This window comes from Zea mays, chromosome 9 (genome assembly GCF_902167145.1).
Source record: "Zea mays cultivar B73 chromosome 9, Zm-B73-REFERENCE-NAM-5.0, whole genome shotgun sequence".
NCBI classification, from domain to species: Eukaryota; Viridiplantae; Streptophyta; class Magnoliopsida; order Poales; family Poaceae; genus Zea; species Zea mays.
This window is the reverse complement of record NC_050104.1, coordinates 99,036,368-99,063,440: the sequence shown is the minus strand read 5'-3', so window position 1 is coordinate 99,063,440 and position 27,073 is coordinate 99,036,368. Positions and strand designations below refer to the sequence as shown.

General features: G+C 41.2%; 1 long non-coding RNA gene across 1 annotated transcript; it reads left to right on the top strand.

Moving 5' to 3' along the window:
- The first annotated feature begins 411 nt into the window (after positions 1-411).
- Positions 412-25,823, top strand: LOC103638721 (uncharacterized). Its single transcript, XR_002264903.1, has 7 exons — positions 412-426; positions 10,358-10,422; positions 21,954-22,014; positions 24,067-24,149; positions 24,730-24,811; positions 25,536-25,598; positions 25,734-25,823. It is a non-coding gene; the product is annotated as an uncharacterized lncRNA (long non-coding RNA).
- Positions 25,824-27,073: the final 1,250 nt, after the last annotated feature.

Here is a 27,073-nt window from a genome sequence, read left to right as displayed (position 1 = left end):
ACGCGCGCTTGACCTAGCCCCCACTGGAGACCCTTGTCGTGGCCTCCTGAGCCGGATCACGCCTCACCTTGAACTACATCGACGCCTCAACCTGCCGGGGCAAGGTCACGTGCCTTGCGGAGGTTGGTTGTGTGCCTCACCTAGCCAAAATCGAGGTTATTTGTTTCACCAACTCTGAATTTTTGGGCGCGGGTTGTGCGTGCAGGCTATAAGAATGCTGGGGGGTTGTACAACTCCATAGCTTGGTGATCACGGTGGAGAACTACAACAGCTCCCGCAGAAGGCCTGCCAGCTTGTTCTCCATGGACCTCAACCACAACAGGCTCGATCTCTTCTACTGACTGCTGGTGTGCATCAGCACCGTCAACCTTCATGCATCCCCCAGTTCGTGTACCGGTACTTTGGCCGCGGCAGAGTCGACATCTGGTGAGCCCCCATGCCCCACGGTGATTGTCACACCCGGTTTTAAGGAACAAAGCCAGGTGCATCTCATACATGCGCCGAAAAAGACAACATATATAATAACAGAGTGTATAGAGATAAATGTCATAAAACATCAGAGCATTTATTACATAGCGGAAGACTTATTACAAAATAAAAGAATAAATATAGAACAAACTAAGGATCGTCGAATGTCAACTGAGAAACGCCACCTAGATCAGATCATACTCCTCGCCTTGTGGCTCCTCCTGAACCACCTGTTCTTCTCCTGTGGGGGGGGGGTGTGAGACAGCAAGAGTGAGCTCACATACGTTCATCGCTCAACAAGTTGTGGGGAATAATGTGACATGAACTCACCAAAGGTGGGAGTTCATGTAGTGTAAGGCTGATCAATGAAATAAAGGCTGAAGCTGAGCATTGCTTTTAGAAGTTGGTCAAAATTTTATTAGCAGTTACTAAGTGTAATTGAATACCAAACCATAGTAATAATAAGTAAAAGTAATAATAAAATAATCCCAAATGCAATGATATGACAGATTAAGTTTAAGTTCCATAAATTAATCATGTGAGTGTCCGAGCCGCTCATGACCGTGAGCACGGCTAGTATACCAGTTTTACACTCTGCAGAGGTTGCGCATCTTTACCCACAAGTCGTGTTACCCATTTTCCACGGAGTTGATCAGACCCCATACACCTCTACCAAGGAAGCAAGGCAGGGTACCACTACGAGGCCTTTACAAAGTTCCACTAGCTTCAGACTACCCGCTACAGTTTATAGGAAGCTCCAATGCAGGGTTCTTGCCTGACCTCCATCGCAGCAAAATCAACCAAGGACCTCCCTACACTGACCACTCCCCTACTGCCCTTGCCCCTTTCGGGTAAGGTAGCCGTTCACTAGCTTTCCTAGTTAATCAGCCAAGGGCGTCCCATTAAACCCTTGTGGTAGCACTGTTTTCCCGGGTGGTTCTCCATGTTCCCATTAACATAATGATCTTATCATGAATAGTAATAATAAACAGATAATAAAAAGTATAACAATGAGTGATAAATATCTTTATACCCAAATCCACATAAAGCGATAGCATATACTACCCAAAAATTTAGTAGTAAAACCAGTGGTGAAACAAGGTATAAAGATAGTCAAAATCTAGGGTAACCTATTGGGTCCCATCAAAATTAACCTATGCAGATCATTATGATTAATAAGAACATGACTGGGTAAAAGAAGTGATCAAGGGCACAACTTGCCTTTAATGAGCTCCTGCTCAGCTATCTCTACTTGATGAACCTCAGATTCCACAGTGGCTTGCTCGTCTACTCGTATCAACACAATACATACATAGCATAGCATAAATTAACATCACATCAAACATGCAAATAGAATATACAGTAATAAACTAGACATTAAAATAGGATCACAGGAACTGGAATCATTAAATTTGGAGGTATATATTTTAAGTTATGGATTTTCTAATGTTTTATGTGCTTAATACAAGATTAAGTACTAGATAAATTTTAATGTGTCTTTCATGCCAAAATAGAGGCACTAAGTGATGGAGAATAAAATTACAAAATTTTATAAACTGAAATGGGTCAATTTGGACTACAAATGGATTTTCTATGATTTAATCAAGTTCTAGCATATATTTTTGTATTAAAAATCTATTTTCCAATTCAATTATTCAATTTCAGACTGTACTGGACTGGGCCTCATTTTTCGTGAAGCGCAAGGGCTAACCCGCAATATCGCCAAGACTCAGTGAATATACATGGACGGCGGGTTGTTTTCTGCATAGTTGAAGGGTTCTTTAGCAAAGTGCACCCGCGAAGGGGTATCCTGGATTGCTAACCATCCGATCATCAATCGAGGGCTCAGATTAAATCGTGGATGGTCATGGAGTCGTCTTCTCTCGACCAAATCCCAGCTGCCCAATCCTGAATCTACGGGTGAGAGTTTTAAGTGGACTAGATTGACTAGGGACCGCTCGATCCAAACCCACGGCCCAGATCCATTCCTCGAAGCGGTACATGGTTATCTAATCTGAACCGTTCATCCACCGAGCGACGGTAACCATGACGTCCTCCACCCCCAGACCGCACAAACGGCGGCGCACGAGTACAGACGGGTGGCGCCATGGTCAGCTACCCTCTAAGCTATGCCCCACTGCCCGAATCCCCTATCCGACGGACGCTATACGTATAGAGGCTGATTGCGAACTCGAGGGAGGTACATACCATTGACGGAAGGTAGGGAGGAAAGCTAGCCGCAGCACACTGCGGTTTGCCCGCGAATCCGAACTTCGGCGAGAAATCGCAGTGGCATCGAGACTCATCCTCACATGCTGGCGCCCCCGTGACGTTCAATGCACTCTGGCGCACCACCACGACCCGGTCACATCCTCCGAACGATGGTGGAGGTGCAGGACCACAACGACGCTCGAATTCCTCACGGATGCACGACTATGGCGTCGGTGGTTTGGTTTCGAGTGCTCAAGTCCGCGCAAGAGGGCAGCAGTAGGGAGGCAGGGAGCGCAAGGGTTCTAATTTATTCCCTAAGGCCTTGATTCAGGAGAAGAGGTGATCGCCCATGACCCCGACAATGGCGGCGAACTCCGCGCCGTTCGCTGCGGAGTGGAAGAGGGGCGACGCATGGATCTTGAGCGACAATTCAGGTCTAGCTCCATAGTCCGGTAAGGCATCGGCAGCCACTGCGCAAGCGACGGACTGGGCCCACGTGCGGGATCCGCGGCGTCTGGTTCGGCCGGCCGAGTCCGCGAGGAAGAAGCTTCTGGCGCCAGGGACCCACCACGAGGTCACTGCGCACGTGAGAAGGCCAGGGCACGACAGCCAACTGACCAGTGGGCCCAATCAGTCAGCGATTAAAGCGAAGTCAGACGCAGGGTTCGCGCGCATGTGGTGAAGGAACAGGTTTTGGGCCTTCAGGGTGGAATTAGGTCCGAGTCCTGGTTTCAGATTATTTTTTTCCCTATTTTTTGAATCTCAAATTTGAATCTAAATTCTGTTGTGTATTTTGTACTTAGACTAAATGGGAATTTTGAAATCACCAGTTTGAAAGATATTTATTCTTATTTTTATTTCATTTTATGTAGTATTTTTCTCATTTCTTTCTTCTCTTATCTAAATTCTAAAACCCCCCTTTTTTCTTCTAAATTCTATTTTGGGAATTTAACATATTTCTTCTTCAAATTATTTATGTTGTCACAAAATGCACACAAAACAAAATCCAGCATGATGCATGATTTAATTGAGTGTCTTTTATTACTTATTTATTTGTGTAAGTAATGTGTCCACATGAAATGCTACACATTGGTAGTACATATAGAGATAGAGTGATATAATTTCTCTTTTAGATCTTTCTTACAAAGTGGGTATTACAAATCCTACCCCCCTTCAAAATAATCTCGTCCTCGAGATTTAGGAAGATCGAGGGAAAAGATGGGGAAAATCTATGTGAAGCTCTTCTTCTCTTTCCCAAGTAGCTTCATCTTCTCCGTGGTTACTCCATTGCACTTTGCACATCTTAATCACCTTATTTCTTGTAACTCGAGTTAAAGTATCCAGAATCTTGATAGGGTACTCAACATAAGTCAGGTCTTCCATTGGTAGCTGCTCCTCAGGTACCCTAAGGCACTTCTTTAGTTGTGACACATGGAATACATTATGCACATCAGATAGATTATCAGGTAGCTCGAGTTGATAGGCCATCTCTCCAACTCACCTAAAAACTCTGAACAGTCCAATAAAGCGAGGGGACAATTTGCCCTTGCCTTTAAATCTCCTCAAGTAGTTGGGCAACAATAACTGAACTAACGTGCTCCTTTTGACTCAAGGCATCTGCAACCAAATTCGCCTTGCACGGGTGATAGTGAATTTCCAAATCATAATCCTTAATAAGCTCCAACCAACGGTGTTGTCTAAGGTTGAGATCCTTCTGAGTGAATATGTACTTCAAACTCTTATGATCTGTGTACACTTGACACTTAGTTCCCATAATGTAGTGTCTCCAAATCTTCAATGCATGCACAACAGCTGCCAGTTCTAAGTCATGAGTGGGGTAGTTCAATTTGTGTTTTCGCAACTGACGAGACGCATAGGCGATCACCTGTCCTTCTTGCATGAGCACACATCCTAATCCTTGGCCACATGCATCACAATAAATGTCAAATCCCTTATGTAGATCCGGCATAACCAGCACTGGTGGTGACATCAATCTCTTCTTTAATTGATCGAAGCTATCTTGGCACTTCTCATCCCACTTAAACTCTCTTCCCTTCTCCAGAAGCGAGGTCATAGGCTTAGCAATCTTAGAAAATCCTTTAATAAATCTCCGATAATATCCTGCAAGTCCCAAGAAACTCCGAATCTCCTAACTATAGTGGGTATGCTCCACACCACTATCTCCTTGACTTTAGCAGGATCCACTGATATCCCTCCATTAGAAATGATATGACCAAGAAATGGCACCTCACCAATCCAAAACTTGCACTTGCTAAACTTGGCATAGAGTTGATTATCTCTTAGCTTCTGTAGCACCAATCTCAGATGTTCCTCATGATCGCTATCACTCTTGGAATAGATAAGAATATCGTCGATGAATACTACGACAAATTTGTCCAAATACTCCATAAACACCTTGTTCATCAAGTTCATAAAATAAGCTGGTGCATTAGTTAATCCAAACGACATAACAGTGAACTCGTATAATCCATATCGAGTCGAGAATGCTGTCTTGCGAATATCCGATGGTCTAATCCTCATTTGATGGTAACCCGATCGGAGATCAATCTTCGAGAATACCCAAGCACCTCTCATCTGATCGAATAAATCCTCAATACGGGTTAACAGATACTTGTTCTTCAGAGTAACATCATTAAGAGATCTATAATCCACACACATCCGTTGTGAACCATCCTTCTTCTGTACAAACAGTACCGGAGCTCCCCAAGGTGAGGAACTCGGACGAATGTACCCAGCCTCTTATAATTCCGTTAACTGCTTCTTTAGTCCCTTTAACTCTTCTACATACCTCCTGTATGGTCGTTTGAAAGTAGGGGCAGCCCAGGTAAGAGATCTATGACAAACTCAACTCCCCTATCTGGTGGCATCCTTGATAACTCCTCTAGAAAGACATCCGGAAAATCCTTAACCACACGGATGTTGTCACCAATAAACTTCCCATATACTAAGAATGTCTCTACTCTGGTGGCGATAGTTACTGCAATTCCAACTTCAAATCTTTCTTCTTTGAAACTGGTGAGTTCTATGGTTTCTTTAGCACAGTGTATAAACTGCCTTTGCCTTTCTTAACCATGACATACCAAGGATTACGTCTATAGTGCTCTCTTCTAACACTATAGGGGTAGCTCATCTGGGTTAGAAACACAGGGTACGAAAGAAATAATTGTAGACAAGGCATGTAATTACGAGGCATGTTACTTTGGGGGATTTATTAGCTAAGTGTGTCGCCTACTAAAGCTAATTCATTACCTTATGGTGGTACATGCTAAGATGCCCGTCTATACTATTTCAATCAATCAAAGAAGCAAATCAGACATTGATCATCAGCACAATCAACCAACATTTTTAATAGATAAAATAATTTTAATTTTTGTCTTAGGTCTCCTATCTCTTAAAAAGGTCATAATTGTAGGATTCCAAGGTGTGAAATCCATCTTGTTTCAGAGTAGAAAAGATAAGAGTGATCAGAGTAGAACAGTAGAAGGTGAGACATGATCAAGATAAGTATAGAGAGAATCAGAGTAAGGTAAGCATAGAATGCATCAGAATAAGATAAGTAGGTAAGGGTTTTGTCCATTTCTATCTAGGTTTCGTCCTACAGTCAACATTTCCTCTGATACCACTTCTGTCACACCCGGTTTTAAGGAACAAAGCCAGGTGCATCTCATACATGCGCCAAAGAAGACAACATATATAATAACAGAGTGTATAGAGATAAATGTCATAAAACATCAGAGTATTTATTACATAGCGGAAGACTTATTACAAAATAAAAGAATAAATATAGAACAAACTAAGGATCGTCGGCGCAAATGGCAACTGAGAAACGCCACCTAGATCAGATCATACTCCTCGCCTTGTGGCTCCTCCTGAACCACCTGTTCTTCTCCTGTGGGGGGGGGGGGGGGTGTGAGACAGCAAGAGTGAGCTCACATACGTTCATCGCTCAACAAGTTGTGGGGAATAATGTGACATGAACTCACCAAAGGTGGGAGTTCATGTAGTGTAAGGCTGATCAATGAAATAAAGGCTGAAGCTGAGCATTGCTTTTAGAAGTTGGTCAAAATTTTATTAGCAGTTACTAAGTGTAAGTGAATACCAAACCATAGTAATAATAAGTAAAAGTAATAATAAAATAATCCCAAATGCAATGATATGACAGATTAAGTTTAAGTTCCATAAATTAATCATGTGAGTGTCCGAGCCGCTCATGACCGTGAGCACGGCTAGTATACCAGTTTTACACTCTGCAGAGGTTGCGCATCTTTACCCACAAGTCGTGTTACCCATTTGCCACGGAGTTGATTAGACCCCATACACCTCTACCAAGGAAGCGAGATAGGGTACCACTACGAGGCCTTTACAAAGTTCCACTAGCTTCAGACTACCCGCTACAGTTTATAGGAAGCTCCAATGCAGGGTTCTTGCCTGACCGCCATCGCAGCAAAATCAACCAAGGACCTCCCTACACTGACCACTCCCCTACTGCCCTTGCCCCTTTCGTGTAAGGTAGCCGTTCACTAGCTTTCCTAGTTAATCAGCCAAGGGCGTCCCATTAAACCCTTGTGGTAGCACTTTTTCCCGGGTGGTTCTCCATGTTCCCATTAACATAATGATCTTATCATGAATAGTAATAATAAACAGATAATAAAAAGTATAACAACGAGTGATAAATATCTTTATACCCAAATCCACATAAAGCGATAGCATATACTACCCAAAAATTTAGTAGTAAAACCAGTGGTGAAACAAGGTATAAAGATAGTCAAAATCTAGGGTAACCTATTGGGTCCCATCAAAATTAACCTATGCAGATCATTATGATTAATAAGAACATGACTGGGTAAAAGAAGTGATCAAGGGCACAACTTGCCTTTAATGAGCTCCTGCTCAGCTATCTCTACTTGATGAACCTCAGATTCCACAGTGGCTTGCTCGTCTACTCGTATCAACACAATACATACATAGCATAGCATAAATTAACATCACATCAAACATGCAAATAGAATATACAGTAATAAACTAGACATTAAAATAGGATCACAGGAACTGGAATCATTAAATTTGGAGGTATATATTTTAAGTTATGGATTTTCTAATGTTTTATGTGCTTAATACAAGATTAAGTACTAGATAAATTTTAATGTGTCTTTCATGCCAAAATAGAGGCACTAAGTGATGGAGAATAAAATTACAAAATTTTATAAACTGAAATGGGTCAATTTGGACTACAAATGGATTTTCTATGATTTAATCAAGTTCTAGCATATATTTTTGTATTAAAAATCTATTTTCCAATTCAATTATTCAATTTCAGACTGTACTGGACTGGGCCTCATTTTTCGTGAAGCGCAAGGGCTAACCCGCAATATCGCCAAGACTCAGTGAATATACATGGACGGCGGGTTGTTTTCTGCATAGTTCAAGGGTTCTTTAGCAAAGTGCACCCGCGAAGGGGTATCCTGGATTGCTAACCATCCGATCATCAATCGAGGGCTCAGATTAAATCGTGGATGGTCATGGAGTCGTCTTCTCTCGACCAAATCCCAGCCGCCCAATCCTGAATCTACGGGTGAGATTTTTAAGTGGACTAGATTGACCAGGGACCGCTCGATCCAAACCCACGGCCCAGATCTATTCCTCGAAGCGGTACATGGTTATCTAATCTGAACCGTTCATCCACCGAGCGACGGTAACCATGACGTCCTCCACCCCCAGACCGCACAAACGGCGGCGCACGAGTACAGACGCGGTGGCGCCATGGTCAGCTACCCTCTAAGCTATGCCCCACTGCCCGAATCCCCTATCTGACGGACGCTATACGTATAGAGGCTGATTGCGAACTCGAGGGAGGTACATACCATTGACGGAAGGTAGGGAGGAAAGCTAGCCGCAGCACACTGCGGTTTGCCCGCGAATCCGAACTTCAGCGAGAAATCGCAGTGGCATCGAGACTCATCCTCACATGTTGGCGCCCCCGTGACGTTCAATGCACTCTGGCGCACCACCACGACCCGGTCACATCCTCACGGATATGGCGTCGGTGGTGGAGGTGCAGGACCACAGCGGCGCTCGAATTCCTCACGGATGCACGACTATGGCGTCGGTGGTTTGGTTTCGAGTGCTCAAGTCCGCGCAAGAGGGCAGCAGTAGGGAGGCAGGGAGCGCAAGGGTTCCAATTTATTCCCTAAGGGCAACTCCAAAAGGATGCTAAATTTTTTACCCCAAAAACTGATTATTAAGAGTAGGCTAAAAAGTTTTAAGAGTGAATTATGATGGGTACTCCAATAGTTCCTTTAAATGTGACATGTGGCGCAATCTGTACAGTCGTCGGAAGGCTGTGGATGATCTGATACGTTGAGGAATGGATTGGGGAGGGATGGAACACACCAAAATATGAGGGAGAGGAGGCTGTGGATGCGGGATGCTAATTTTTCGGGGAAAGAATGAGGGAGCTGTTGGAGTAAGAAAACCACTATTCTTTCACTAATATCTGTTTTGGGGTTAGTTTACACGTTCTTTTGGAGTTGCTCTAAGGCCTTGATTCAGGAGAAGAGGTGATCGCCCATGACCCCGACAATGGCGGCGAACTCCGCGCCGTTCGCTGCGGAGTGGAAGAGGGGCGACGCATGGATCTTGAGCGACAATTCAGGTCTAGCTCCATAGTCCGGTAAGGCTTCGGCAGCCACTGCGCAAGCGACAGACTGGGCCCACGTGCGGGATCCGCGGTGTCTGGTTCGGCCGGCCGAGTCCGCGAGGAAGAAGCTTCTGGCGCCAGGGACCCACCACGAGGTCACTGCGCGCGTGAGAAGGCCAGGGCACGACAGCCAACTGACCAGTGGGCCCAATCAGTCAGCGATTAAAGCGAAGTCAGACGCAGGGTTCGCGCGCATGTGGTGAAGGAACAGGTTTTGGGCCTTCAGGGTGGAATTAGGTCCGAGTCCTGGTTTCAGATTATTTTTCCCCTATTTTTTTGAATCTCAAATTTGAATCTAAATTCTGTTGTGTATTTTGTACTTAGACTAAATGGGAATTTTGAAATCACCAGTTTGAAAGATATTTATTCTTATTTTTATTTCATTTTATGTAGTATTTTTCTCATTTCTTTCTTCTCTTATCTAAATTCTAAAAACCCCCTTTTTTCTTCTAAATTCTATTTTGGGAATTTAACATATTTCTTCTTCAAATTATTTATGTTGTCACAAAATGCACACAAAACAAAATCCAGCATGATGCATGATTTAATTGAGTGTCTTTTATTACTTATTTATTTGTGTAAGTAATGTGTCCACATGAAATGCTACACATTGGTAGTACATATAGAGATAGAGTGATATAATTTCTCTTTTAGATCTTTCTTACAAAGTGGGTATTACAGTGATTTAGTCGACGCAGTTGTGATTCATATTAAAATCTGCTCTTTGGTGATGTTGAACAAAAAGATTAAATGTGATACTATGCCATGTTTAATAATTTTGACATGTCAATATCTGCTATTTGGTTTGGAATGGATTTTTTTTGAGAAATCTCTGTTTGTGGTCCAAACACCTTTGCTTTTTGAATAGGTCACCTTTTTTGTGTTTGCCTCCAATTCTATATGTTTGGCACATATGCACAAAATTTTGACGTTTTTATCTTTAAACAATTGACCTCTCAGAGATATATGAGGCCTTGGAATTGAGGAATGGTGGATCTGATAATTTTGGCAAGGGTGTTCTTAAGGTTAGTTAACCAACCAATGTTTATATTTCAGTCTGAGAGTATTATACTAGCTTTATTTGCCATGCACTCGTATTCACCATAGTCATTCATGCATCCAATATTCCAATGGTTATGGTTAACTTTATATAATAGAAACCAACATTTCTATCCTCCACCTTTTATGTGCAATAAAATTTATTTTGAGAAGCTTTTGAAGTATATGCTCTAAACTTCTAGATTTAGAAAAGGAAAATTCAAGACAGTAGAGGAATCTTAATTGGACAAATTGTAAGTCCATGTGCCTGGTGTTTCATTCTATGCCTATACGTCTTCTCAAGTATAAGGCTATTAATTAGTTCTAATCTATTTGACCGCTACTTATGTCTACAAATTTTAGCTAATTTAATTCCAACCAACTATTGTGAAACGAAATCCATGTAATGACCATTTACTGCTACTATGTCATGTTTTGAGGTTTTTTATTGGCAAAATGAATTCGCCTCATCCCTGGTTAGCATTAGAAAGTTGAAGCAAACATCAAGTTTGTGCTTGTTTGACACAATTCACAAGTTCTGAACCTTTTTGCAATTTTTCTTTAATATTCTACTCCATGCGTCCCAATTTATAAATTGTTTTAGCTTGTTTATTTTCCCCTAAATGGTCAGCAAGTTTCAGTTTTGTTCACAAATTCAGCAGCGTTTGATTTTAGCCACAGCTGGAAAACCCTAGAATCTTGGATCTGTTTTTGCACTGTTTTCACTGATACAATCCTGCTACCTTTTAGTTGCATAAATTACAGTTTACAGAGGTTTATTTTCATAAATCCTGCTAACAAAACTTCTTTCTTTCGATAGGAGTAGGATCATATCCATTCTAGCATGGTTTATTAGACACAGTGAATTAGCTATTTAGAATTTATTAGTTTCAAGTGTTCAAGTGATGTAACTTAAAACTTCACTTGAAGCCAAAAGATGCAAGAGGCCAATAAAAAATGTTCTGATAACAGTGACAGAACAATATGGACTAAAATATAGAGATTTATAGACTACTAGTAATTTGTGTTCTTCTTAACTTTTAGCTTTATCTATTGTTCTTTCTTTTAGTTCTTCCACCTAACTAATCGGTGTTGTTGTTCTCACCTATTGGGTAATTCTGTAACCTGTGGATTTATACATCCCTTTAATCACAAATATATTCATCACTTTCTGTCTTTCTAAATTGGTTATTTTGTAAGTTGACCATGTTTTATCTCAAAAGAAAAAGAAATACTTAGTATAGTACCTCATCATATTAGTAATATATTCATCACTTTTTGCCTCCCACTATGACTGTCTATAGGTACCTAATGCTTATGTATTGAAGAAATGGTATTTCAAAAACCTATTGGGTTCCTTTTTTCCCTCTCCTTTAACAGTTCAATGTACATATTAGTGACCTGCAAGCAGTAAAAATCACAATATTAGAAGATAGCGGTAGGGATCCTGGCATCACATATTACAACTACAGTTTAGGTTTTTGCAACATTATAGCCACATCTACCGAAGACAAGCAGCTTTTATATTAATCACTTTTTGCCTCCCACTATGACTGTCCAGAGGTACCTAATGCTTATGTATTGAAGAAATGGTATTTCAAAAACCTGTTGGGGACTTGTTCTCAAATGCTATGAATTAAGAACAAGGCAACATAAAATGTTAAATATTGATGCCCTTCGTCCGCTGAAGCATTATCTCCCCAAGGATTTAATGAGCTTCGGACGAAGGCCGTAAGCAAAATATCACGAAGGTCATACCTTCGTGATCAGACTTGAAAAACAATATGAAATGAAATATAAAACACGAAACATTATAGAGAGACATACCGAAAATAAATAACATTATTCACATATTTTATTATATTATCCTAAATATCAAAACATAATATTTAGGTACATTTATACCTTCGTCTTGACAGAAAGCAATAATTCCGGCGTAATGTGCCAGTGATTACAAGATTGCATGAACAGTACAGGGGTACTGTTCACCTATTTATAGGCACAGGGCGCAGCCTGTGAGGAATTACAATTATGCCCCTCATAAGGGATTACAACAGCGACTCAAACATTTATGGAATAAAGGGTCATTCTACTTTTATGTCGGTTTGTAAATTCCGAAGCTTCATGAAGAGGAACCTTCGGTCATCACATGCGGACAGCTTCAGCCGAAGCTGTTTCTTCCTACCAGACCTTCGGCGACGAAGCATAGTCCCAACAGTAGCCCCTTCGCGGTGCTAGATCGTTTTTCGTAACGAGCTTGATCCGTGAAAAAAGTATCTTAGGCTTCAGGAAGCCGAAGGTCCAAAAAACACCTTCCCTGAGCTCGTTGTCGAGAAACGATTTAGTTTCTGAGCGCGTAACGGTCCCACCTTGCAGAGTTACTATTTGGTCTCTGCGGTCCACCGGGCAGCGGGTGCAAGCAGCTGTTCGCCTGGTGTAAAAATCCTGGCGATTCACCTTCTTACCTGCATCACTATATAAACAGACGGGTAGGTGTGAAGTTACCACAGCATTCATTGCTATTTGCACTGTTTTGCTGCCAACATTTTTAACCATAGCCGAAGCTTTACTCTCGAAACCAAACGAAGCTCCAGCTTGAAGCCTACTTCGTCAGAAGAGAAAAACTTCGGAAGAAAAGTATTTAGTTCCAAAAAAATCCAGAATTAAATGGCTAGAGTGCGCTCTACCGCTAGGGTTGAGCGTGAAGGAGATGAAGCTGAAGGATCGGGGACTGTTCCCATCTCCGAAGCGATGCAACGATCCGGACTGGTAATCTCGGAAGAAATCCCCACCGCTGAAACAAAACAGGCAACTGCCGAAGCGGAAGAAGGAGACATTGAGGAAACTGATTCCGAAGATGATTATCAAATTGCCATGCCAAGTAAGCCCAGCCACTTGGACTTCGGAAAGTCGACTGTCTCTAAGGCTGATTTCTCCAAGATGGTGAAGTTGGGTTATTTCAGTGAGAGTCAGAAGAAGCTACTTCGCTTCGGGGGGGAAGAAACTACCCCGAAGCCGGAGAAGGATGAAATAGTCATTTTCAAGAGCTTTCTAAAGGCTGGGTTGAGATTCCCCCTCCATGGGATTATTGCAGATGTATTAAAGCAGTTTGGGATCTACTTTCATCAGCTGACTCCTAACGCTATCGTTAGGCTTGGTGTTTATATCTTGGCCCTCCGAAGCCAGGCGGTGGAGCCGTTTGCCGACAGCTTTTGTCGAGTTCATGAGCTGCACTATCAGACGAAGGCTAGAAAAGATGGATTGCATGATAACTTTGGTTGCTATAATTTTGCTTATCGGAAAACCACGAAATTTCCTGTAATCAGCTACCGAAGCAAATGGCCGGCGGGCTGGAAGTCGGAATGGTTTTATGTGAAAGTTGACGAAGACAAAGAGAAGCTGGTACAAAGCCCTCTTGAATTGATCTTCGGAGAAACAAGACCGCGATGCCAAATGTCATTAGAAGGTCCCACTTGGGCTGCACTGGCTGAGTTTAAAATTATTTCAGAGCATATCGGCACAAGAGACCTGGTTCAAGAGTTCTTGGCCTTCAGGGTTTTTCCTACTTTAAAAGAATGGGAAATGCCGAAGCTAAAGGGGGATAAGAAAGAAGGAGAACTTGTACGGTTACCTTACTATTACAAGTTTAAGAAATACTTTAAGACACCTTGCCAAGAGTGGCTGGACACAATTGAAATAATGTGCAATGAAATACTCGGTAACTACTCCAAAAAAGAAGATCAGTTGATGACTGCGGCCTTCGGTACCCGTCCGAAGCGAAGACTGAATCGAGTGCTGGACGCCTTGGGTTTTGAATACCCTGACTACGAACAACTGAATAAAGGTGTCGAAGGCCGGAAAAGGAAAAGGGTAGCCGAAGCTTTAAATGAAGATGAGAAAGAACCACCAAAAGAGAAGAAAATACCGAAGAAGAAAAAAGTATCATCTCCGAAGCGAAAAGTATCCGACGAAGAAGAGACTCCCGCATCACGCTCTGCCACTGATGTGGAAGAGATTTTGAAGGTAATGACTGAATCCCTGCCTGTGAAGCTAAGTCCATTAGGGCCTCGACTGGTGAAGTTTTTTCAGAAGGAAAAGGAGCCCGAAAAAACGAAGGAAACAACTAAAACAAAGAGACAAAGAATCATCGCAGTGACAGAAGTCATTGACAAGACACCACCGAGGGCCTCAGCTCGGAAGGTACCAGCGGTTGAGGAAATAACAAATATTGAAGTCGCACCTTCGGAGATCGCGGCTACCGAAGCTATCCCAACCGAAGATTTGAACTTGGAAAACACAATCGAACATATCGACAAAATATTGACAGAAGAAGTTACGACTGCCGGCGAGGAGACCATGGCCGCAGTGTCTGGGAAAGAAAAGGAAATCTCTGACGAAACTTCAGAGGACGAAGCCTTCATGTTTCAAAATTTAGTTGGACAAGAACTGTCAAAAACCGAAATAGAAGAGCTCAAAGAATATGCCAAATCTTGCGGATATAGACCAGGAGCACTCCTCTTCGGGGGTATTGACGATGAAAAATTAGACTGTATCCGGGATCAAACTGGAGCTAAGATTATCGGTACTCTATCAAAGAGCATCGGTTTTCCGAAGCTAGAAACGGATATTAGCCGCTACCGACGACAACATATCGTTGGTAGTTTATTTTATTCCAATTTCAAGGTGAACTACTTTTCCCTTGACTTTTATTGTTTTTAATAACGAAGACATTTCTAACGAAGGTTGTTTATGTGCAGAGTATGCTGTTGAGTAAAGCTTTGAAAATGCAGCAGGATCTGGAAGACAAAAAACACGAGGTTATAATTGAAAATTTAGAGAGCAAATTAAAAGAGCAATCAGCTACCATTGAAAAGAAAAACTTCGAGCTTCAGACAACTGAAGGCTTATTGGCAGAAGCCAAAGCTAAAATAGCAGAATTGAATACGAAGCTTCTCTGCCAATCTGAACAGTTTGAACAAGAAAAGCAAGAACTTAATGTGAAACTTGAAGCCAAAGTCCAACAAAATTCAGATTTGAAAAAATTATTGGCAAGCCTTCAAGACAAATGTTTGAAGTTTAGCAATAATTGTATTCAACGACTGAGAAAAATCTTCCACTCAGTCGGGGCTAGCAGTGGGAAGTTCACCCCGTCAACTGAAGATTTACCAAAGACCTTCGAACATATTGAGGGTGAAATTGATGAGCTTGACGAAGTTATAGCCGGGCACGGTGACTTCTGTGCCTGGGTAGCTTCTCGGGGCACTGCTGCAGCTTTTCTGAAAGCTGGCTGCGACCATGGAAAAATTGTTAATAGGCCCAATTTCACTCTATCACCATCAATTTTAGATGATATTCCTGACCTCGCCCGAAGCATTTTTAATAGATTTGTAAAGATGATATGGACAAAAGGCAGGCGAGAAAAGGCTGGAGACGACGCTCGGAGTCATCTTGAACCAGTAAGAAATCATACCTTGTGCTTACCTTTTCCTTCAAACTTGGTTTTGACTCTCAACAACTTAATTCATGTAGGATGACGAAGCCGAGACCGATGCTTAGAGTACGACGCCAAAGCTGAGGCCCCATGAAGATCAATAGGAGTAGACTGTAGAAAAACTCAAGAAACTTTTGAAATAACTTTTGTAAATATGGCTAAACAGTTCTTAATGAATTGTGTTCATACCTTGTAATATGCTCTTACCCTTCCATTAATGTATGAGGTGCTTTGATGTGGACGAAATTATCTTTTTGAGACGAAGGCGAAAAAACACCTTCCCTTCTTTTCGTACACAGCGAAGCATAAAAAACAGCTTTTTCTTTTTGCCGAAGCAACCACTTATGCTATGACGATGGTTATCCTACATATGCCTGGATGAATGTTTATGAATGCAAATGTTATGATGTAATGTGGTGTGCAAATGAATGTCCAAACACATATCCGAAGCCATAATCACAACCGTTATTTCCTTAGAAACAATCACATATCAGCGCTGACTTTTCGCTGTAAGCCTCCCTTAGGAGCTTCTTCGCCTTTTACTTCAGCGGAATCAGCATTGACTTTTCGCTGTAAGCCTCCCTTAGGAGCTTCTTCGCCTTTTACTTTCGGCGGTATCAGCGTTGACTTTTCGCTGTAAGCTTCCCTTAGGAGCTTCTTCGCCTTTTACTTTCGGCGGTATCAGCATTGACTTTTCGCTGTAAGCTCTGCATTCCCTTTGGAACGACTTTGGAGCAGAAAACTTACACTGCGCTCCCTTTGGAGCGACTTCTTTAGTAGCTTCGTCGTGCTCCGCATCCCCTTAGGGACGACTTTCGAGCTTCTTCCCTGTTTCTTTTCGGCACTCGATGGTGCGTTCTCAGTTTTTACATTTACATCTTTGGGGGATTTTGTTTTTATAGAGCTAAAAAAGGAAATTACATGTGATGGCCCCATTAAAAACCTTTCTCCCCCTTCAGAAAGGAAAAGGGTGCCATGAAAGAAAAATAAAAAAATAAAAAATATAAAAAATTACATCGAGTTATACATAATATCACCGAAGCTCATCCGCATTCCAAGATCTAGGAATGTCGTTGCCGTTCATATCCTCCAATCTGTATGAACCGGGTCTTGACGAAGATACTACCAAAAAAGGTCCCTCCCATTTCAACTGCAACTTGCCCACTGTATCTGGGTTAGCCACTCTCCTAAGCACCAAATGTCCTGGCTCAATATTCTTTAGCCGAACCTTTCTATCACGCCATTTGATTGTTTCAGCTTGATATTTATTGATGTTCTCCACAGCTTGAAGCCTGATCCCTTCTATAGCATCTTTTTCCACAGAATGATCAGCTTCAGAATCTGATTCTGCCGAAGCTACTACTCTTATTGATCCAGTTTTAGCTTCCTCCGGAGTTATTGCTTCGTCACCAAACAATAATTTGAATGGAGTAAAGCCTGTTGACCTTGATGTTGTCATGTTGTGGCTCCATACCACTTTGATTAATTGATCTGGCCACTTCCCCCTGGGTTGATTGAAGATTAACTTCATTATTCCTGTCATTATGATGCCATTGGCTCTTTCAACAAGTCCATTTGACTCCGGATGCCTGACTGATGCAAAATGGATCTTCGTGCCAATTTGATCACAGAATTCTCTGAAAGCTTCGGAGTCGAACTGTGTTCCATTATCTACAGTGATGGCCTTTGGTACTCCGAAATGACAAACAATATTCTGCCAGAAAAACTTTTGAATGGTGGCCGAAGTTATTGTGGCTAAAGGCTTTGCCTCAATTCATTTAGAAAAATATTCCACAGCCACTACAACATATCTTAAGTTTCCTTGAGCCGGTGGTAACGGACCTAACAAGTCAAGGCCCCACCTTTGCAATGGCCAGATGAGTTGTATCAGCTGAGTTAGAGACGAAGGTTGTTTTTGATCTCTTGCACATTTCTGACAACCTTCGCACTTTTGAACTAATTCCGCTGCATCCGAAGCTGCCTTCGGCCAATAAAACCCTTGACGGAAAACTTTTCCAAGTAACGGCCTAGATCCAATGTGAGATCCACACAGGCCTGCATGTATTTCTTTCATCAATTCTATGCCTTTGGCTCTAGATAAACACTTGAGTAGTGGAGAACAAACTCCATGCTTGTACAACTCCCCTTCTATCATGACATATGGACGAGCTCTTGCCTCTATCCTCCTGTTATAAGTTTCGTCATCTGAAAGGAAATTACCCTGAAGGTAAGAGATGATCTCAGTTCTCCAGTCTTCACTATAAACAGGAGATATATTGAGGACTGCTCTTTCAAGAAGTTCCACTGAAGGTGCTTTTATTGTTTCGAAGAACACATCCGAAGGTAAGGGCAGCCCCTGTGCTGCTGACTTAGCTAGCAAATCAGCATGCTCATTTTGTCCTCGAGGGATATTTTTGACAGAAAATCCCTCGAAAGAAGCTTCAATCCTTCGGACCGTGTCTAGATATTTTTCAAGCTTCGGATCTTTAGCTTTACAGCTCTTGTCAATATGACCCGAAACAACCTGGGAATCAGTTTTAAGAATGGCCCTTCTGATTCCCATTGCTTTTAACTTCTAAAGGCCCAAAAGCAGGGCTTCATACTCAGTAATATTGTTTGTACAACTAAAATCGAGTCTTGCCGCATAACAAGTTTTAACTTTGGATGGTGAGACCAACACAACGGCGGCTCCTGCTCCGAAGGTTCCCCAAGACCCATCGCAAAACACTGTCCATACTTCGGCATCTTTATTTGTTTCTTCATCATGAGCCCCTGGCGTCCAGTCAGCAATGAAATCTGCCAACGCTTGAGACTGGATCGAAGACCTATGCACATAATCAATGCAAAATTCATTGAGCTCTGCAACCCATTTTCCAATCCGTCCAGTAGCTTCTTTATTTCTCATAATATCCTTCAACGGTTGCGAAGAAGGAACAACAATATTGTATGCTTGAAAGTAATGCCGAAGCTTCCTGGATGCCATCAAAACAGCATATAACACCTTCTCCAATTCTGTATAGTTTTTCTTCGATAAACTAAGAACCTCAGATACAAAATATACTGGGACCTGCTTCTTGACTTGGCCATCAAGCTTCTCCTGGACAAGTGCTGCACTTACCGCTGAGTGCGAAGCTGCCACATATAATAACAAAGGAGCCCCTGGTGTTGGTGGAGTTAGTGTTGTTAAATCTATCAAATATTGCTTCAGTTCCTCGAAGGCTTTTTGTTGACTTGGTCCCCATTGAAAGACTTCGGCTGATTTCAGCACCTCGAAGAATGGTAAATTTCTCTCTGCTGATCTGGATATGAATCTATTGAGAGATGCCAGCCTCCCTGTCAGTCTTTGGGCCCCCTTTCTTGTATTTGGTGGCTCCATTCGAAGTATAGCTTCAATTTTACTTGGATTAGCTTCAATTCCCTTTGTTGAAACCAAGCATCCAAGAAATTTCCCCTTCTTCACTCCGAAGACACATTTTTCTGGATTCAGCTTTAGACCAGCTTGTCTAAAACTGGCGAAGGTCTCCTGCAAATCAGCAATGTGATTTTCTTGTTTCGTGCTTTTTACAATGATATCATCAACATAAGTTAGCACATTTCTGCCTATCTGAGACTGAAGAACCTTCGCAGTCATTCGGCTGAAACTTCCTCCAGCGTTCTTGAGCCCCTCAGGCATCCGAAGGTAACAATATGTTCCACTTGGGGTTATGAAACTGGTCTTCGGCTCATCCTCCTTCTTCATCCAAATTTGATGATAGCCTGAATAACAATCTAGAAGACTCATAAGCTCTGACGAAGCTGCTGCATCAACTAAGGAGTCTATCCTTGGCAATGGGAATTCGTCCTTCGGACAAGCCTTGTTGAGATCTGTAAAATCGATACACATTCGCCATTTGCCATTGGCCTTTTTTACCATGACAGTGTTAGCTAGCCATTCTGGGTACTTTACTTCTCTGATAACTCCTGCACTGAGGAGTCTTTTGACTTCGTTCCGAGCTCCTTCGGCCTTGTCCTCAGACATTTTCCGAAGCCTCTGCTTTCTGGGTCTAAAGGATGGGTCAACATTGAGCGAGTGTTCAATAACATCCCTGTTAACACCGCAAAGATCATTGGCTGACCATGCAAAAACATCTTTGTTGTTGAACAAAAACCTTATCAAGGTTTTCTCCTGCTCTTCGGATAATTGGGAGCCCAACAGCACCTTCTGCTCTGCTATGTCCTCACATAAGAGCATGGGCTTCGGCTGATCTGCCGAAGCTGCTTTCTCCCTTCTGAATTTGTACTGTTCACAAGTTTCAGCTCCATCTATATTATGGATTGCTTTTGAGTCAGTCCAGTTTCCCTCGGCCCTTCTGGCAGCTTCCTGACTTCCATGAATAGCAATGGGTCCTTGATCCGAAGGTATCTTCATGCAAAGGTAAGCAGGATGAAGAATTGCTTCGAAAGCATTGAGGGTGCCACGACCAATAATTGCATTGTAAGGGTATTCCATGTCAACAATGTCAAACACAACTTGCTCAGTTCTGGTGTTGTTGATGAATCCGAAGGTCACTGGCATGGTGATTTTGCCCAGTGCTACAATCTGTCTTCCTCCGAAGCCACAGAGAGGGTGCGTAGCATCATGAATCTTATCTTCTGGCTCTTGCATCTGTCTGAAGGCCTTAGCAAATATAATATCAGCTGCACTGCCTGTATCAACCAAAACATTGTGGACCAGAAACCCCTTGATAACGCAAGAAATAACCATAGCATCGTTATGAGGAAAATCCTTGAGCTGAAGGTCCTCTTGGGAGAAGGTGATTGGAATGTGGGACCATCTTGACTTGATGAAGGGTCCCTGCACTCCAACATGTTGTACCCTTCTCTGCGCCTCTTTCTTCTGCTTTTTGTTGGCTGGTTCTGAGCACGAACCACCTGTTATCGGGAGCACCAGCTTCGGAGCCGAAGCAGCTCCAGCTTGATCGTTAATCGAAGCCATCAGCTCAAAAAGTGGAAGTGAGTTGACCGGAGGTGGGCGCCAATGTTGGGGACTTGTTCTCAAATGCTATGAATTAAGAACAAGGCAACATAAAATGTTAAATATTGATGCCCTTCGTCCGCTGAAGCATTATCTCCCCAAGGATTTAATGAGCTTCGGACGAAGGCCGTAAGCAAAATATCACGAAGGTCATACCTTCGTGATCAGACTTGAAAAACAATATGAAATGAAATATAAAACACGAAACATTATAGAGATACATACCGAAAATAAATAACATTATTCACATATTTTATTATATTATCCTAAATATCAAAACATAATATTTAGGTACATTTATACCTTCGTCTTGACAGAAAGCAATAATTCCGGCGTAATGTGCCAGTGATTACAAGATTGCATGAACAGTACAGGGGTACTGTTCACCTATTTATAGGCACAGGGCGCAGCCTGTGAGGAATTACAATTATGCCCCTCATAAGGGATTACAACAACGACTCAAACATTTATGGACTAAAGGGTCATTCTACTTTTATGTCGGTTTGTAAATTCCGAAGCTTCATGAAGAGGAACCTTCGGTCATCACATGCGGACAGCTTCAGCCGAAGCTGTTTCTTCCTACCAGACCTTCGGCGACGAAGCATAGTCCCAACAAAACCTATTGGGTTCCTTTTTCCCTCTCCTTTAACAGTTCAATGTACATATTAGTGACCTGCAAGGAGTAAAAATCACAATATTAGAAGATAGCAGTAGGGATCCTAGCATCACATATTACTGCTACAATTTAGGTTTTTTGCAACATTATAGCCACATCTACCGAAGACAAGCAGCTCTTATTGCTTAATTACTTTTCTGGGATGTATCGACAATTCTGAACCTTCCAGCTTTTCGGTAGATGTCTACTTAGAATTTAAGTTTTGAGGATCTTATTTACTAGATTAGACTTCAGCAATAGACATTAATTTAGAATACCCAATTTATTGCAATCTAATTATCCGTCGCATAACTCTTTTTCAATGTCTAGCTTATATACCTCTGCTCGCGCGGACAAGATATTGCTAAAGGAGGTGCTCGCAGGGAGGAGGACCTCAACGTGGTGGGCATACTTTGCAGGTTGAATTGTTTCTAACCTTATTAAAGTCTCATTCTTGAAACATGAAAGTCATATATAGTTTTCTGAATGGGACATATTTTAACTAAACGAAACAATGTTTAACACACAAATTACTTGTTTAGAGCCTCCTCTCGTTCATAAAGATTGTCCACGTTTCTAAGCAAACTACTCTAATTTCATATATTATGTTCTAGGTCGAATAGAATTTCAGGTATTCCTTAATTCTTTACACAGTTCAATTTAAAATTATGTCTCAGGCTCTCAGCTGCATATGTCGGGTAAACTTCCACACTCTCACTTATCTTGTGCTATTCAAGCTTGCATCTTTCTATGCCCTTTGATTTTGACTGCTCCATAAGGACAAATGATTATCATTGGATCAACATTTTCTAGATGTCTACTCCATGGAATTCTTTAGTTATTCCAAGATTTCGTCCACTCGTTTTAAAGGTTTTAGGCGAATTCATTGAATTTATAGGCTCTGATTTTGATGTCCAATTCGCCGATTAGATTTCAAATCGGTTGTAAATCTCAGCCTAGCTGATGAGGAGATGCAGCTGCAGGCGTTGGATTCTGAGAGTTGATTTATCAGACTTTTGTTTTTTTTAAAATGCGATCTCGGTTCGCCTTCCTTTGCACTTTTGTTAGTCGTTAAACTGATCTACAAGGTTGTCCATTCGAAAACTGTAATTTTGATTTTTTTTTCCTAAGAGGGATATTTAGGTGACAGATGGTTTTAGTAGTGCTCATGTCACTTGTCTGTCTTAATTTTTCATCATAGTGGGCTGTTATTTTGGTGCATTCTCATGCTAAGTTTGCTTCAGGCTGCAGAGATACTATCCAAGGAAGGAATCAGTGCTGAGGTAATTCCTTTTGTAAACGTTATAGTTTCACTGATCAGTGCACGCACCCAGTTACAAGTCGGATTCCACGCGCCCGCGCCGTCCGCGCAAGTTTGCATCAAAGCGCTGGGGAGGATGGAATGGCAGATTTGCATTAAACCAGCGACACCACTTCATAACCAGCAGGCAGGCAACACACTCCTTCAGATCGGTGGGATGTTCGAAAAAGATAAGCCCTTGTAACCTTTGTATGCATAGTAGGCAATCCTTGTGTAGTAGAACCCAGGGATGAACATTACAATGGCCAACATCATGAAGAAAATTCCTAATACAACATAAAGGGCCATAAGTTCAGGTAAAGGGAGTAAAAATATTCATGCATAAGCACAGCATTTCATTTGAATAAGTACTTAACTAAAACTGCTATATGAGAGGGTTCAAAATGCATCACTACTTGAAAGGTGAATCAGCATCCATGCAAATTATCAAGCCTGTGTGAGCAAATCACAACTTGTTCTACTCAACAAGCAGTTTAGTGCAAATCACAACTTGTTCTTAATATTCCCCTATCACGGGCTTCTAGCGTTGAGTATGAAAATATGTGATATATATTGCGGTGGTATTGTTTTTTGATGAAATGAATATTATTACCCCATAAGTGGACACAGGCCAGTTGAACCAATACGAACCCGATCAACTACATCAATGCATCACCAACCCAAGCATCCCAATCCAAACAACTTGTAATTTGAAACTAGAGGTACATTGTAGTACCCCTTTTCTTTTTAGGGAACTAGACTATTAAGGAACACCTCTTCTCTAGCGTGGTACAAGACTAATATAATCAGATTGTGTGACCCGCCTGAAAACTATGTTCTGTTATCAGTATTTTGTGCCGTCACAATTCAGTTAGCAGCATGCATGTTCAATTGTTGGTGTCTTTGTTAAGTTTGAGTGGAAAAGCTCAATCTAGCATGCTCTTCGCTCTATTTTACTTTCCATGATTCGTTGATTATCTATGCAGTTTCTGCACGATTACTATGAGTACGTGCTTTCATATATTGTTTACTCGATGACTTGAATAGTTTACAACGTATAATTATTGCTTAGGACCCTGCACTACTAAATCAAGGGACTCGCTTGAGTCAGAAAAACTTAGGAACCAAGTTTGCTCTCTAAGTTACTGACTTCATTTTCTACTGTTTATAGATTGCGAACTGAACTTAAATCAAATACTTCAGTATTGGTCTCTAGAGAGGAAGCTCTGCCAACCATTACTAATAACTGAGAAGGTATGGAGACACCTTTGTTTTGCTGTAATTTTAAACAAATAAGTATCCTGATGATAGTGATGTTTTGGTAGATCATCTGATAATCTCTACTAATCTATATGACCATATGCACTTGACATTCAGAAAATTGGTTTGAGATTCTCAAAAGATAGTTGCATTCTTGGCTCACTTAGTTACATTCTCAAAAGTAGTGTTTTTATTGTTTTGTTTTTACATTCTGTCCACATGTATTCTACATTTTATAAACTAATTTGTCTTTCAGCTAGGTCCTGGTGCTTCAATTTGGTTATTAGATTTAAAAAATCTTACATGGAGTCGATTGGTAAAGCCTTTCATACTAACAACAGCCTTCTATCACTTATTTCAATAACTTGTTTAATGTTTTATATCACTTATTTCAATAACTGGTTATTATATTCTCCAAAAATAATAAATTGAATTCAACGTCTTAGTCAGTTTGGTGATATATATCTGGAAGAATATTTTATCAAATATCTGAAATCTGGTATTCAGGTTTGAGTATTTGACATGAAAAAAATACTGTCAATTTTACTGAGAAACAGAATTGTTCACTTTATAGGATTTGGCAATCGCTTATCTTTGACTCAATACCTTATGACCTCGGAAAGGTTTGAACCCGTCAGGGACTAAAGATGCCAAAGGTATACTGTTTTCCTTCTCATTCTACTATGCTATAACTATTTCTCCTCTACTGTTTTTACCCTACGAACTGTGTTGCTCATCTTATTCTACACTACATCTACTTAAACTCAATTGTCAGTGTCATAGCTTTGCTGGAAGCCACATGGCATATTACTTACATGCCTTCTTAGAGTCTTTTAGTTATTTCTGTAATCTGTATTATAGGAATCATAATTAATGTTGTTTTATAACAATAAATTTATATTGTTGTTTTTTAGTCAGAAAAAATGCTTGTCATTTGGTCAATTAGCTAGCGACATGATATTAAGTGTTGTAGCATGGTCAAGGGTTAGCTATGTCTATGTGCCATGTGTTAAAAGTATTAGGCTACAAAAATCCGAAAATGTCTTGATAAAAGCAAAAAATAGTAGGACCATTGAAAATTTAAATTAGTATCATTGTTACAAGTTTACCCAACTTCGAGTATAAGAGAACACGGTTCAGCCCCTCATCTATCACTTGTATGTAAGGTGAACTATTTTGTTTTTCTACAGCCCGACCAATGTGCCTCTAAGCATATTCCCAACAGGTTAAAAATAAAATTAAACTGCAAAACACCCTTTTAAATTCTTATAGATTTGCAACATATCGTGAATGCATTAGTCAGTGTGGTACCAGGCTTTAACATATTGAAAAACGTATACATATTTTTCCCCTAGCTCATTTTGTACACCTGTTTGTCAGGTTGAAGAAGGGTCACGAGCAAAGAGGGCATTTACTATCCTTTGCAATCTTCACCGTTGGAAGGTATGGTTTGATGAACACACAACAAATGCAATATGTGATGCTTGTTTCCACCCTTCCTCTAGGTACATGTTGCAGATCATTTTTTAAGAAATCTATTCACTGCTCCCAACCTAAAAAGATTGTCATTACACGCAGGATTATGATAACTGCAATTTCATTTCTTCTTGGATATGAGCTCCACAAGAGGATGAGACCCCTCTCTTCTCCATATGTATAGGTAGCTCTTTGCCATATGCGACTGTGGATTAATATGCAACATCTGTTAGTGTGCGAATTAAAACCTTCATTTACCCTTGTATCATTGATGTAGTCATGTTGACATGGGTGCCATCAATCGGAATTTGTTTATTTGTTCATGATAACTTTCATATTATCGAAGTCAATAGCTCTTATATGAAATATCTCAACTCAGGTTTCACTACTCTTCCATTCAGGTTCAACAAAAAACTCTTTAAGAAGGAACCAGAATGGTTTTGTCTATAGTGTACATCGATAAACCACACTGTATCTCTTTTCGCAGTTAAGCATTCCATGGTTTAGTGATTTACATATGTCCTTAAACCACATTGATAAGTCCTTGGTGAAAATTAAGAGAGTTCATGGTAGGATAATGTGCTGATAATTCATGGCCTTTTGGTGTCCCCTAGGATGGTATTGCCAAGCAGCACACCTGCTCTACAGCTTTGAGTTATGTTTAGATTTATATATGATATATATGAGGTTCCTTTGCTCACATGTATTTGCCTGCACCTATCTAGGTTTAGCTCTGTTGATTACATCTTTTGTGTAGGGCTGATGAGCTATCCCCTGATGAGCTTGAGCGCCTCATGAATCATGACCATGGTTGGTTGATTGCCAACCCCCCCCCCCCAGTTCAAGGTCCCTACCTAGTTCCTCAACATGAAAAAGGACTACAAGGATGGTAGATTCTCTCAGGTTGTTTCCAACGCCCTTGACAAGAAGCTCAGCTTAGGGATGACCTTGAGAGGCTGAAGAAGACCAGGTTAGTCTATTACCATTAACATATTTCTGTGTCAAGGTTACTGATGTTTTGCGGCTATATATACATGCCAACATGCCCACATAGTTACTGTCACGAATTTGTTGAAATATTAGTTGCATTTTTTCTCTTCATTACTGCTATCGTTCATGGTTTTCATAATTGTACACAACTTTTAATAGTTGTTCAATCGGTGATGAAACTTGCTCATTTGTGTTAGGAACTGTCATCTGTATTTCGTTGTATGCACTCATTATATGACACAAACCCCTTATGGCTTGTGTTTTCTAGGAACCACCATGGTCTGTCACTACTGGGGGTCTGCTTGTCTATGGCCAGCACACCAAGACTACCGAAAGGCATGGAAAGACTATAGGTGTGTCAGAGAATAGATAAAGTCAATTTGGTGCCTACCTTGGATGTTTATTATCTGTAGGATAGATGAATCATTCTGGTTTATGAAACTTTTGTTGCA